This window comes from Aethina tumida, chromosome 2 (genome assembly GCF_024364675.1).
Source record: "Aethina tumida isolate Nest 87 chromosome 2, icAetTumi1.1, whole genome shotgun sequence".
Lineage (NCBI taxonomy): Eukaryota > Metazoa > Arthropoda > Insecta > Coleoptera > Nitidulidae > Aethina > Aethina tumida.
In genome coordinates this window covers 29,686,667-29,700,448 of record NC_065436.1, presented here as the reverse complement: position 1 = coordinate 29,700,448, position 13,782 = coordinate 29,686,667, and the positions used below count along the sequence as shown (strand labels likewise).

The 13,782-nt window shown below is 29.5% G+C and overlaps 1 protein-coding gene across 4 annotated transcripts in view; it reads left to right on the top strand.

The window, feature by feature from the left end:
- The first annotated feature begins 7,429 nt into the window (after nt 1–7,429).
- The window catches only part of LOC109604926 (zinc finger homeobox protein 4), a 67,112-nt gene continuing 60,759 nt past the window's right edge, over nt 7,430–13,782 (top strand). For 2 of the 4 annotated variants that reach the window (XM_049963803.1, XM_049963802.1), the window contains exon 1: nt 7,430–7,729. The gene's annotated coding sequence lies outside the window, so the exon portion shown is untranslated. The remainder of the gene's footprint in view (nt 7,730–13,782) is intronic. The other 2 variants (XM_049963804.1, XM_049963805.1) reach the window with 2 other exon arrangements.

The following is a 13,782-nucleotide window of genomic DNA, read 5'->3' as shown; positions in this document are numbered from 1 at the left end:
TCCTTTACAGAGCGAAACAATCGGCGGTTCGGACGTCGCGACGCTGCCGGTCTTCAACTACCACACACTAGATGTCCGGAGTCCGAGCGGCGGCAAAAAAACGACGTGCGAACGTCTCAAGTAGTTGAGTAGTTGGAGGGTTTTCCGTGTGCGGGCAGCACTTTCTTATGTTGTGTTTGTGGTGTACAGTCGCGGGGGAAAGTTTTGCGGAAAAGTTGCCCGCGTGCTGCGACCACATGGTTTCGGGCGGGGGACGTGTACAAACTTGAAAGGGATTTCGGCGGGCACTTCACTCGACTCGGGAAAGGTTTACAATGCGGTTTTGAAACGTTGGGACTTATCATTTGGAAAATATTGTTATATGAAAATTAGGATTTGATTTCATTTTGAAATTTGGATTTTCTGCTGGTTTTAAATAAAATTTGTTGACAAAACAAATTTATTTTAATAATTCTAAAGATATATCAAAAATTTACTAAATTCTATTGTTTTCCTACTACTGAAATTCTAGAAAGTTTTATAAGTAAAAAATATAAGAGGTTAAGAATAAAACGAATTTAAAATCGTCTAAAAATAGTAGTTTTTAAAATAACTAAAAATAATATAACAAAAAAAACCTAAAAATTATTAATAAAATTCTTACTTAAGGTTTCAAATATTATAATATTTAAATTTTATAAATTTTGACAATAATATCAAAAATTTGCTAAACTCTTTCAGGCTTATTTTCCTGCTGCTGAAATTCACGAAGTTAATAGAAACAAAATGTCCAATTCCACAATAAAGTCTATAAAAAAGGAATAAAAAATTTAATAACTAAAAGATTTTAAGAACAAAAGAAACTTAAAATTGATTAAAAATAGTAGTTTTTAAAAAATCTAAAAATAATATAAAGAAAAAACTAAAAACTGTTAATAAAACTTATTATAATCATATTTAATGTTTCAAATATTATAATACATAAATTCTGGCAATTTTGACAAAAATTTACAAAATTATTTCAGACTTATTTTCCAGCTACTGAAATTCTAGAAAGTAATAGAAACAAAAAATCTAGAAATTGTCCAAATAATATAACACAAAAATAAAAACTATCAATAAAACTTACTATAATCACATTTAATGTGTAAAATATTATAGTATATAAATTCCAGCAATTTCCGCAATAAGAAAATTTATTCATATTTATTTTCCTGCTATTGAAACTCTGGAAAATAATATAAAAAAATCTGGAATATATATAATTACACAATGATTGTCTAAAAACTTGGAAATTATTAAACCTAATTAATGTACTTTCAGATATTTTAGAGATTTCAGAGATTTCAGATATTTGTAGAAAATATATAAAATATAAAACAAAATCTTTTAATAATAAAATAAATTAAAAATTTCCAGTGGGGACAAAAAATTAAGTGTACAAGAAACTATTTTTAAAATTTCAAAAACTAATTTAAATTTACAGGGTAATAATATTATTCAAATATCATAAATTTTTGAAAATATAAAATGGTCTTATAAAAACTTTTTTTGAAAATTGTTACATTCAACAATATTTCAAATATTATAAAATTTTATAATGTATTTTTATAAATGTTAACACTTTGGTAACAAAATTTTTAAAAATTTGATAATTATAAAATTTAACAACTAAATTTAAAATTTTAAACATTTCTAAAAATTTCGTAAATAAAAACATTTAAGAATAAATTTAAAATTAACAAAAAAAAAATAGGAGAAAATGAAATTAAAATCTGGTGACAGAAAAACGCGTTTTCAAATAATTGTTCTTGAAATTTCAAAAACATAGTTACAAAGTTATTATTAAATAAATATTCTAAAAATATAAGTATAAAATTGATCTAAAAATAGTATTCTGAAAGTATAAAATGGTTTTTAAAAACCATTGATAAAATTTATTATAAACAGGTTTAATGTTTTAAATATTATAATATATAAATTCTGACATTTTTAACATCAGTATTTTATACTTTAAGATTCACAAAAAATCTATAAAAATATATAATAAAACATTTAAAACTTAAAAATTAACAAAATATTATACTATTTAAATGGAAATTAAAACAAATAACAAAAAAAATAAAAATTATTAATGGGGATAAAAAAAAATAACTTTTGAAGAAATAATTTGAAAAATACTTAATAAATTTCAAAAATATTAAAAATTTGACATAAAACTAAAAATAAATTATATTATTTTCACAGAAAATATATAAAATATAGAACAAAAATATTCAAAAATAAAAGAAACTTACAATATAAAATGTATAAACTTTCAATAAAACAATGAAGTAACTAATGGGGACAAAAAAATATCAAGAATTTGAAAACTAGTTCTTATTAACAGTTATTATTATATGCCACTAGTTTTATATATTTTTTAGATATTCTTTTAATTTATAGAAATTTATTTCTCATTTTTAATTTAATTACAATTTTATCTGTTTTAATTTGTGTTTAAGAAAACTTAAAGCTACTTCAGTATATTATATATTCTATTATGTTTTATTTTTTATTTTCTATTTTTATAATCATATTTTAGTTAATTTCTTTTTTATGCTTATAAATAATTTTTACCTCATTTTTTAAATTTTCATATACAATTTTTTAGTTTCATGACCGTAACTACTAAAGTCATTTTAGAAATTAAAATGTGCAAAATTAAAAAATATGAAAATGAAACTCATTTTTGGTTTCCAAGTTATCAAAATTTACTGAGTAAATAAACTTGTTTAATATATTCCAAGACCGTTAAATTTTGGATAAATTTAAATGCTTTAAAACTTATGAAATTACTTTCATTCCCCGCCACTGAAAAGCGTACGTACACGTCTTCAGCAATGCGATGCGTGCGTGACAGTTTTGAAACGTTGCCGTTATAACAACCCCATGATAATACGGTTTGTAATTTAAGGGGTGTTTGCTTACTTTCCAGCTCTCATTAAATATTAACCGCACAGTTGCATCATTTATCGAACCTAACCGACGCCAATGAGACACTGAAATACTCAAGTATTACGAAAAAAAAAAACAAGTTTTCAATCGAAACAACAATTAATATTTGCGTCGGAATCACAAGAACAATCCGGGCCACCGACAAACTTACACCGAACCACCCCACCTGTCCCGATCGGCGATAAACACGAGTTCTGTGCATTGTCATTCGGTTTCGTATTTGAATGTGAAAAAAGAGGAGCGCACGGGACCGGGTCGAGAGAGTGCATAAATATAAGTTTATTTAAATTTTTAATCCGGGACGTATACATTACGTACCCGAAAACGTGGTATTTAAGATACCGAAAATATCAAGGGCGCATCCTGAAATATTCAAATGCGTTCGTGTGCTCATTATATTTGAGCACGAGATCGCTGCATTATTTAAATAATAATCAATGGGTCTCGGTGGTGCTCAGGTCGTGTGCGATGGTATTTTTGCACCGGCCCAAAAGATAAAATTTCAATCGTTGCCCCGACAAATTTATTCGTTCCGTCCCGGGCCGATTATTAACACGTAACGGGGTGGTTTAATTGTTTTGTAACGCGGCGGGTTTAACAACGCGGACGACACAAGTATCGGTGTGCGGGGACGTGGCGGCCGAGGAGCCGGTGGAATCTGGCATTATGTTGTGTATCTTTTTCGAGTTGCCGCGTCTCGTACGACCGCGAAAACGGTGTGACGGGGAGGGAAAAACGCCAGGAATTCTGTATTCCGTAAATAATAGCATTGTAGGATCGTGTACGGGTCCGTGGTGGCAATAACTAACGTTGAGGCCGGGATACCTGCTAAAATATTTATACGGCGATAGATGAGTTACATACTGGAGATTGGTCCGATATGGACTCGGCTGAGATGTGTTCGAAACGTGGAACACACCGTGCCCATCATTCAACCCCCTATTCCCTCAACACGGCACAACAAATTATATTAATAGCAATAAAAATAATAAAACACTTCATTTTTTTATTACTTTACATGTCGCAGATGTATAATGTAAAGCAAAACATACACGGAGCACGGGAACACGAGAACATCAACAAGAAATGACAGATGGGCAATTGCAGCATCAGAAAACCATCACAGAACCAGATTCCTTTAATGGTGCACCAAGTGGCGATTACAATTTTAAATTTCATATCGCCAAATTGCACCGAAACAAATTTGTGGCCCGGCAAAAAACACATAATCGGCAACTTGATATCTGAATCGTTAAAAACGAAGGGCAATTTAAATATTCACGACCGATACGGTTCTAATGCATGTGATATATATATTTAGTTTAGCGTAACCGAGTAAAGTAAAGTAGTTGAGGGTCAGTGTCCCTCTCTGTTCGTCGTGACAATTTTTCCAAATCGAGTACGGTTGTTCTAAACGTTCGGTACTGACCGTTCCGAGACCAATTGACTTACATTGAGGCGATTTAATTAGGGTGCTGTCGCAAAATTAAGAATTAACCCAGATTCGGTTGGCGAAATTACTTTTAATTAACCACCAAATACTGGAGACGATTGACGTCGTACATATTGTTATATTTTGTTTTATTGATGAGTTAATAGCTCATGTGCGTAGTTATTAAGAGTAATTTTTATTAATTTAGCTGTTTCAGTGACTCCTAGAAATTTTAATTAAGCACAAACCTTAAAATTACTTAAAAAAAATGTATTTTATACTATTTTCAACAACAATTTTGAGGCACCTTTGTTCTCTTATTATACCAAATCTTAATTTGATAAATCTGAATTGTTAATACGAATCTTTTTCACTTACTTTTATTTTGGTTAGTTTATTAATAATTAATATATTTAATACTTCCAATTCTAGTGTAAATAATTTATAGTGAATTTGCCTTGAAACAATTAAAAAATAATGTTTTATACTATTTTCAATTAAATTTTTGAGACACTTAAGCCCTCTTAATTATACCAAGATTTAATTAATATTCAGCATATTTGAATTGTTAATACGAATATGTGAAAGTATAAATTAAATTAAGACACTCGTAATGTATGTAATTAATTCTGTCCATTATTGTGTCAATTATTAATTAATAAAGAGACATTATTTTTAAACACAAAATATCCAAGATATAAATATTACATTATTTTTGAATAAAATGTTAGTTTTAATGTCATTTAATTAATTAAATTTTTTGATACATTTAAGCTGTCTGAAATATATGAAAACATGATTAATCTTTATACCTTTAATTTCTCAGAATGAATACACGAAAACAAATTAAAACACTTATACATTTTTTAGATTGTTTATTATTATATTAAATTGATTAATTAATACGATTATCCATTTATTGTCAGGTTAATAATTAATTTTAAAAAATATTTATTGTATAACATGCAAAAAATAAATATTTCTAATACTTAGTTGTTATATTTTAATTTTTCAGGTAAAAAAGTTTTGCCAAATACGAAATATCTTATGTTAATAATTAATTTTAAATAATATTTATTGTATAATATGCAAAAAAAAAAAAATATTTCTAATACTTAGTTGTTATATACTAATTTTTCAGATAAAGTTTTGCCAAATAAGAAATATCTTTTTATATTTAATAACTATAATGTTGTTCAGTATTAATAAATACAATTAAAATAGTTCATTAATAAGAAAAGAGTAAATAAATAATAATGTATATTATTTAAAATATCCAATATATTTTAATGTTAGTTTTATGTTCAAAATTTAATTCTGTTAAAAAATTTTAAATTTAATTTTTGAAATACTAAACAAAATATATATCAAAAATTATGTATATTTCTATTAAAATTTACTTTATTAAATTAATTACTTATCCATAATTAAAAAATACGTTTAATTTAATTAAAATAATGTTAATTATCTGCATAAAATAAATAATTAAAATTAATATTTCTAATGGTTGTTATTCTGAATAATATTATCTATTATTAATTGGAGTAAAGTAGAAAAAAACACATTAAGTAATTAATTAGCTTAAAGGAAAAAAATAACAACTGTCAATATCTAAAAATTAATTGTTATTGCCATATAATGTAATTAGATTGATTATACATAAAATGAATCAAATTATCATTTGCAGTATTAATTAATAGTATTTAATGAATTCTATAAAACTATAATTTAAAAAAAAAATAATCAATACAATATAATGGATGAAATTAAAACTGTAAATTTAATGACACATTAATTATTAAAATAATAAATATTTTATATAAAGTAACTATTTAAGTTATTAAAAATAACATTACACGGGTCTTAAAATAATTATTAATTAATTAATTTATTGTGATGAAATATTACACGGTAATCATTCTTCTGTAATTATTTTTTCCGAACTATAAACTTCATTTAATTAACGTTAAAATTAACGTTCCATTTACCTAAAAATAAGTTTAATTATATGGAACGTTAATTAATCAAAAATGACTTCAAATTGAAAAAAAAAAACTTCTTTTTGTTTATATTAGATTTAATAATAATTTAATAGATTACAATATGTGTGAGAAATTCACCACCTGATGAACAAGATGAAGTTTTGTCTTTGAAGTCATCTAGTTCCCATTTTAATTATGTGGAACATTATAAGGAATATTCATAATTAATCATAAATAATTTAAAATTTGTAAAAACATCATATTGTTTCTATTTATACTAGTTTTATTGAAATTAACGGCCATTGTGAATTCAAAGATAAATAATATGTTAGTCAATAATATGCTTCAACTACTAAAATGAAAGATGAAGTCTCTAAACGTCTAAAAAATTATTAAAAATTATTTTACTCCGTAAACATTCAAAAATATAATCATTAAAGACAATTCTTTAATTAAAAGATTCAAAATCGAGAGTAAGAGAGGAACTTTATTAATCACAAACAACTTCTTTTTATTCGTATTAGTTTTATTGAACCCGTAAGTATAATAAGACTTAATAGAAGTACAACATGTGAGTCATCGAAAAAACTGAACCGTGCAAAATATTCACTCACAGAATTTAAAAATGGAAGAGCATCCAGATCCTGCGGAGACGCCAGTTAATTACTTTCGTTTCATTTCGGCGGGGTGGAGCGGAGCAGTGAGACAGTGGCGCGCAAAAATGAATCGTATCATATTCCCGTCTAATGAAAAAACTTTCGTTTGAAGAATTGGTCCAATCAGTTGGCCGACAGCAGAGTCTAAAAAATGAAATTGTTGCAAAGCAACTCGAAACTTATTTCGCGAGCGTTCAACCGCGGTCTCGCTCTCCCCACCGCCATCCCCACTCGTCCAGGTGTAGCCGTGGTGGGGGTGTGTGTTATCCCCACTTAGGCCCGCCCCTCATTGGCTGTCAACATTATGCAGAAACAGTTGAAGCTCAAAGTCGGTACGGTCATGTTGTCCGCGATACCGTTTCACACGTTTTAATTATTTCCCCAACACCACAAATCAACACCTGCAATTGTTTCACCGCTCTTGTTCCTCTTCGGTTGTGCATCGACATCAGGGATTTTCTGTGTGTTGTGTTCCATCCGCATCGCAACTTTACGATTTTGTTTTTTTAATTTTGAATCGATTTTTATTTTGTGTTTTTGTGCTGTATGTAAGAGAAAAGAAAAACCAGTGCGACTTGTTCAGAGATCGATTTTTTCACTAACGAAATAAAAAATAGATCTCTGGCGTTTACTGTGACTCAGGTGTTTTGTGGATAATTTACGCACTACAGGAATGATATCAGGTAATTTGATTTTGCCCCGAAACCCACCCTACCTGTTAACCGACCGCGAAATAATCAAACGACATACACACACATACACGTGATCACCAAGCGCAAAACCTTTTTTGCCCACGACGGATTTGCATTTTGCCGGTCGCGTGCCTCGTATGCAAATACGGCAAATCAAGATACCTGCGGCACTCGGATAATAGAAATCGCAAGTGTTTCCTTACGCTACTTCCAAGCCCGCCATTACCATATCAATAACCACGGGTCTTTGCATCTTCGAGTTTCTGCCCGATTTGGATGGATCTGATCAGGCCATCACTTGTGTTATCTTTCACGTCCGGTTTTGTCTTCAGAAGTTACTTCTGACATTGGAGCCTTCGTTCTAAGTCCCAATTGTGAAATGAAGTCTTCAACTTCTGAAAAATTATCAAACATTTTTTTGTCTTCATTGTAGTCCGTGTTGACTTCTTCCGTTCTAACTCTCCAATTAAAAATTTAAGTCTTACATCTTCTTACCGGCGTGGTATAGTTTCGAACACTTCCAAAGTCTTTAACTTTAGATATTAATCTCTTAATTTTTGCCTTCTTTAAAGTCAAAAAGACTTCTTCCGATTTAATACTAATAAAAAGTCTTACATCTTAAAATTCTTACTAGAATGGTGTAATACCGATCACTTCTTATTATCATCATCCGTTTCATTTCAAAACTTTACTCCTCTAATTTCGGAACTATTAAAAAATAGAGTTCATCTTTAGAGCCATACTAGCTTTAGTTAAAAATCTTCAATTCCTGACAAGTTATAGAAAATATTGGCTTTAGATTTTAATATTGAAGTCAGTGTTGACTTCTTCCATTTTAGTTCTAGTTAAAAGTTGAAGTCTAACTTCAGTCGAATTACTGAATTTTTTTCTGTTTTAATCTATAATTTCTTCCTTCATTAGACTTCTTCTATTTCTAACCTTAAATTGAAAGATTATGTTTAGAAAAAGTTTGAAGTATTACCGAAAATCATTTCAAGAATCTTATCTTTCCAACGTCATCTTCTATCACTTCTTGGTGATTTAAATGATATAGTGCTTTAATTTACTTATATTTAATATTTTTGTTTCATCTTCATTTTGTCTATAACTGACATTTCTCAAAACTTTAAGATTACAAGATAAAGGACAATTTATTGAACTTTTGTAACTTTTTATCGGAAGCTTCTAACTTTGTTTTCCCGTCTTCCATTGAAGACAAATTTCTGGCGGTGATCCTGAAGAACCAATTTTAGTCTATGAAAAGCAGCTCTTTAGTAACGTTTGTGTTCAAACATCAACACTTTTATTCCTATATCTTATAATTAGCTGATTGTGTTACAAATCTTCCCTAAAAATATATTTCTTGTGAATATAAGGAATTCTTAACAGAAACTACTCTTGGTTCATTCAAATAAGATCTGCGCTAAGTCCAAAGAATCTAATTTAGATAAGTTTTTCCTGATTCGTTTACAATTACTACAAACCAATCTTCTCTAAAAACATAATTCTAAGTGGATATAAGGATTTCTTAACAGAAATTACTCTTAGTTCATTCAAATAAGATCTTCCCTTAGTCCATAGAATCTAATTTAGATAAGTTTTTCCCAATAAACGTCCTCAAATTTTCCTATCACATTAACCAAACATGATTCAATAAACAAGCAACAGTCAACACATTTATTCCCGCCTAAAAGTTCGTTAGTTAAAATGCAACAATTTCAATATTTACACAATTTTACCGCCAAATTCCATCGACAAACCAAATTGTTATCGCCTATTTATTTTACGTCCATCAATGGAAGTGTTTGTTCTCGATCCCGCAAGTCCGCCGATAACCACCGAAAAACCATAAACCGGCAACGGTGCCAGATCACGCGATTCCCGGTTTAATCCAAACACAAATTCGCATCCCTCCGTGCATATTGTTTCTAAGGTCCCAATTAAGTTGGGGTGGCGTTATAATAAAGAGGGGTGATCCATTGATTTCGGCCACTGATGAATCATTGATTGGAGTGACATATTCCGTGGTGGGTTATTAATGAATTTTTTCGGTGGTTCATGTAAAAACCATCAATTACTTGTACAACTGGGAGATTTGTTTGGCCGGGTTTTTGGAGGGAGAGATAACGGGAAGGCGGCAAAATTGTGTTTTATTAGTGATAATGATGAATTGTAAACAAATATTAAATATTTGCCGGCTTAGCTGTAACGGAATTGGATTAGATTGTTTGTGATGGAAGATTAAGACGAGGAGGACATGAAGTCCATAAATTTGTTGCAAGGACAAAATAACAACAAACCTTAACAGTTTCATAACGTTTCGGTGTATGGCGCTTAAAAAGTTTTCATAAACTACTTACAACTCAATAAAATCAAAATGTTGGAAAGAATAATACTATTTTTCAAGTATCATAGTGCAGTTTTTATTGCCGCAGTGAATTTTATGTACGGAACGTGAAATTGTATCTTTTTACTTTATCTTTTTAGTGTCTATTCCGTCGTCAAATAGGAAATCAATATTTATATATTTTATGTACGCAGTTCCACGGCCAAAAAGGTGAATGAAACTCGCCCGGCACGTAGTAAAACCGTATCTTTTTTTTATTGTTCCTTTCAATAAATGCACCTCCATCTCTATGACGAACCGTCGAAGATTGTCTCTCGTAAACTTTTACACGTCGCATCGGACAATTATAATTGCAACGGATGAACTTTCTACCCGGTCGCCAATTGTCCACGGCTGAATTTCTCTTTTTCAAACCGTTAAAGAACCGAAGTGCGTTTGCCCACGTTTTAATACGACTAATGACAATTTGAAATGATTACCGTCATAATTACGTGCGGACACGCGAACCCGTGCACACGCACTCGCCGTCCCGATTGCCATCGGATTCACCCCCGTTAAACCCGGAACGGCGGGAGGGAGGACGAGAACAACCTGTGTTCCTCCTCGGAAGTGTTTTTTTGGTTTTATTGGCCGATAGGCCAATTGTCGATGCAACTATGAATTACTTTGTTTTGTCAAGACATGTTTCAAAAATTATTAATCGAATAAAAAAGTGGTATTAATTAATTTAATTTAAACTATTATAATAAAAGTTGCCCTAAAAAATCTTGAAAAATATATTTTACGGGCTACGGGAAATGAAAAATCTATTTTTCTTTCTAATTTACCAATTAAAAATGTATGTTTTCCTTCAGAATATTTGCCATTATTTTTATTATAATCTTTTTGTAGCATCTCCTAAAATAACTTGTTAAACATTGAAAAAATAAATCTTCTTAACTTCTATTTGATTTAACAGAAGTGGACAAACTTAACATCAAAAAAGTTTTCTTTAATCTATTTTTTATATTTTATACTTTTTGTTAGAAAGTCTAATATAATAAAATTGCCAAAATTTGTGACGTTAATTTTTTGTTGTCTTTCAAAATCTTTTCAAAAATATTTTCAAAATAATATAAGCCATTCTAAAATATTATTTAAAAGTAACTAAATACAGTAGAAAGTCATGAAAATCCAACGAACGACAACGAAATAAGAAATTTCCTCCAAAAGTTGGACTTTAAATTTTGTATTAAACATTTCGAGTTTTCAAAGTTCAACTTATCGGAGATTAAGTATATATAAAAATAAACTGCGCCAAAGGTAAATCTCAACGGCAAATATTAAACAAGTTTTATAAAAATATAAAATAGAAAAACATAACAATAATTATTTAATTAACATGTAAATATGAAGAATAAGTAAAGTGGATATTATCACTATTATTAATTGAATATTTTAATGAATTTGGATATAATTAGTTTAATTATAAGACATTTAAATATGTATTTCGTTTCACAGAAGAAACTTAAATAAATATGATAGAAATCAACTTATTGTGTAACCCGTAATATATATGGAAAATAAGTAATAAGTGAATAAAGCGAGTAATCTACAGAATTATTAAATATAATCAAATTTTTTCGATGAATTAAAACCAAATTAGTCTAATTATAAGGTCTTTAAATTTGTATTTCAGCTCGCAGAAGAAGAAACTTAAAAAAATGTGATATAAATCAACTTATTGTGTTACCTGTAATGTATGGAAAATAAGGAAAGTGGATATTATCCGAGTAAACTACAGTGTTATTAAATATAATTGAATTTTTTCTATGAATTAAGACTAAATTAGTCTAATTATAAAAATGGCCTACAATGTATGGACAATAAGTAAAGTAGTTATTATCGGGGTAAACAACTACAGAATTATTACGTATAATTAAAATTTGTTTATGAGTTAAGACCAAATTAGTCTGATTATAAGGCCTTTAAATTGTATTTCAGTTTACACAAGAAGAAACTTAAAAAATTTGATAGAAATCAACTTATTGTGTTACCCGTAATGTATGGAAAATAAGTAAAATGAATATTATCTGGGTAAACTACAGAATTATTAAATAAAATTAAATTTTTTCTATGAATTCGGACCAAATTAATTCATTTATAAGACCTTTAACTTTGTATTTCAGTTCACACATGAAGAAACTTTATATTACGAGTAACACATTTCGTTTAAAATGTGGTGTTACTGGTAATATATGGAAAATAAATAAAGTGGATGTTATCCAGGAAGCCTAAAGAATTATTAAATATAATTGATTTTTTTCGATGAATTAAGACCAAATTAGTATAATTATAAGGCCTTTAAACTTGTATTTCAGTTAACAGAAGAAGAAACTAAAAATATCGTAGAAATTAACTGATTGTGTTACTCATAATGTATGAAAGATGAATAAAGTTAATATTTTTTGAAGAATTGGAGTTTTAAAATTGTATATCAGTTCGTAAGGAAGTAACAAAAAACTAGTAATACGCATCAAGTAAATCAAGTAAGCTTCGCCTCTGACAGATGGCCGGGTCGACGTCGAAACTTCTGGACAGTCGACGCCGATGCACCCGCGTGTCGGCTGACCGTAAACGCCGACGTGTCCGGCCGCGCGGGACGGCGAATCCGGGGTAAAAACGCCCGTTGAAATCACCGCGGACGACATTCCGGTGTGCGGCGCGGCCCGTCCGTACACGTGTTCGCCGACATAAATTTCCATCCGGATCGCGGCTGGAAAAAGGCACGGACCGCGTACCGAATTTTATAATTATCGCCCGGTCCGGAATCTAGACGGACTGGTCGGCGGGCCGTTCGTTTCTTTCTCTTTGCGGTCGCGGGGTGCTTACGCGTCTGACGCGTCATTTGTTTCGGAACAAGCGCGAATCGGAATCCCTGTCCGCGCTCCGTGCCACTCCGTGTGTGCGTACGATGCGCCCGATATAAATTATGCTTGTTCCTCGCGGTCCCTCTAAAATGCCTCCGCCGCGCCGGCTATCTTAGCGGCTTAATCTCTTAAAAAAGGTTACGCAAAGATCACCACCATTCGTTTGTGTTTCGCGGTCTCCTTGCGTTTTGTTTTCGCTTTTTGGTTTGTTTTGTTGGTTTCCTTTTGGTTTTTGCAACGGTGAGGCCGGTCTGGGGCTTTAATTTATCGCGGGCTTGTTTTGTTAGTTCAAAACACGCCTGTTCTAGTCACCGTTGTTTCTGTAACGGCTTGGACAACTACGATAACTTTGTCGTGAAGTTTAGACCTAAATAATAACTTATTTGATGTATAACTTTTATCTTATTTAAGAATATAAATACTGGAATATTAAATTAAAAAATATTTAATATTAAAAATTTTTGTAAATTACGTAACATTCATACAAAAATATATTTAATAAATACAATAGTGTTTCTATTTTTTTAATTAAAGTAGTTTTTAAAATAATTATATTCTAAATCATAGAATTTTTAACAAACTTTAATTAATAAATTTTTTCTGAATTCTAATAAAATATTTAAAAAAATATTACAAATAAAAAAATTCAATAAATATACTTATTACATATTAATAATTTGTTATTGTATTATTTTATTATATATATATATATATATATATATATATATATATATATATATATATATACACACCTAAAAATATTTTTAATAAATTTCTAATATTTTTTA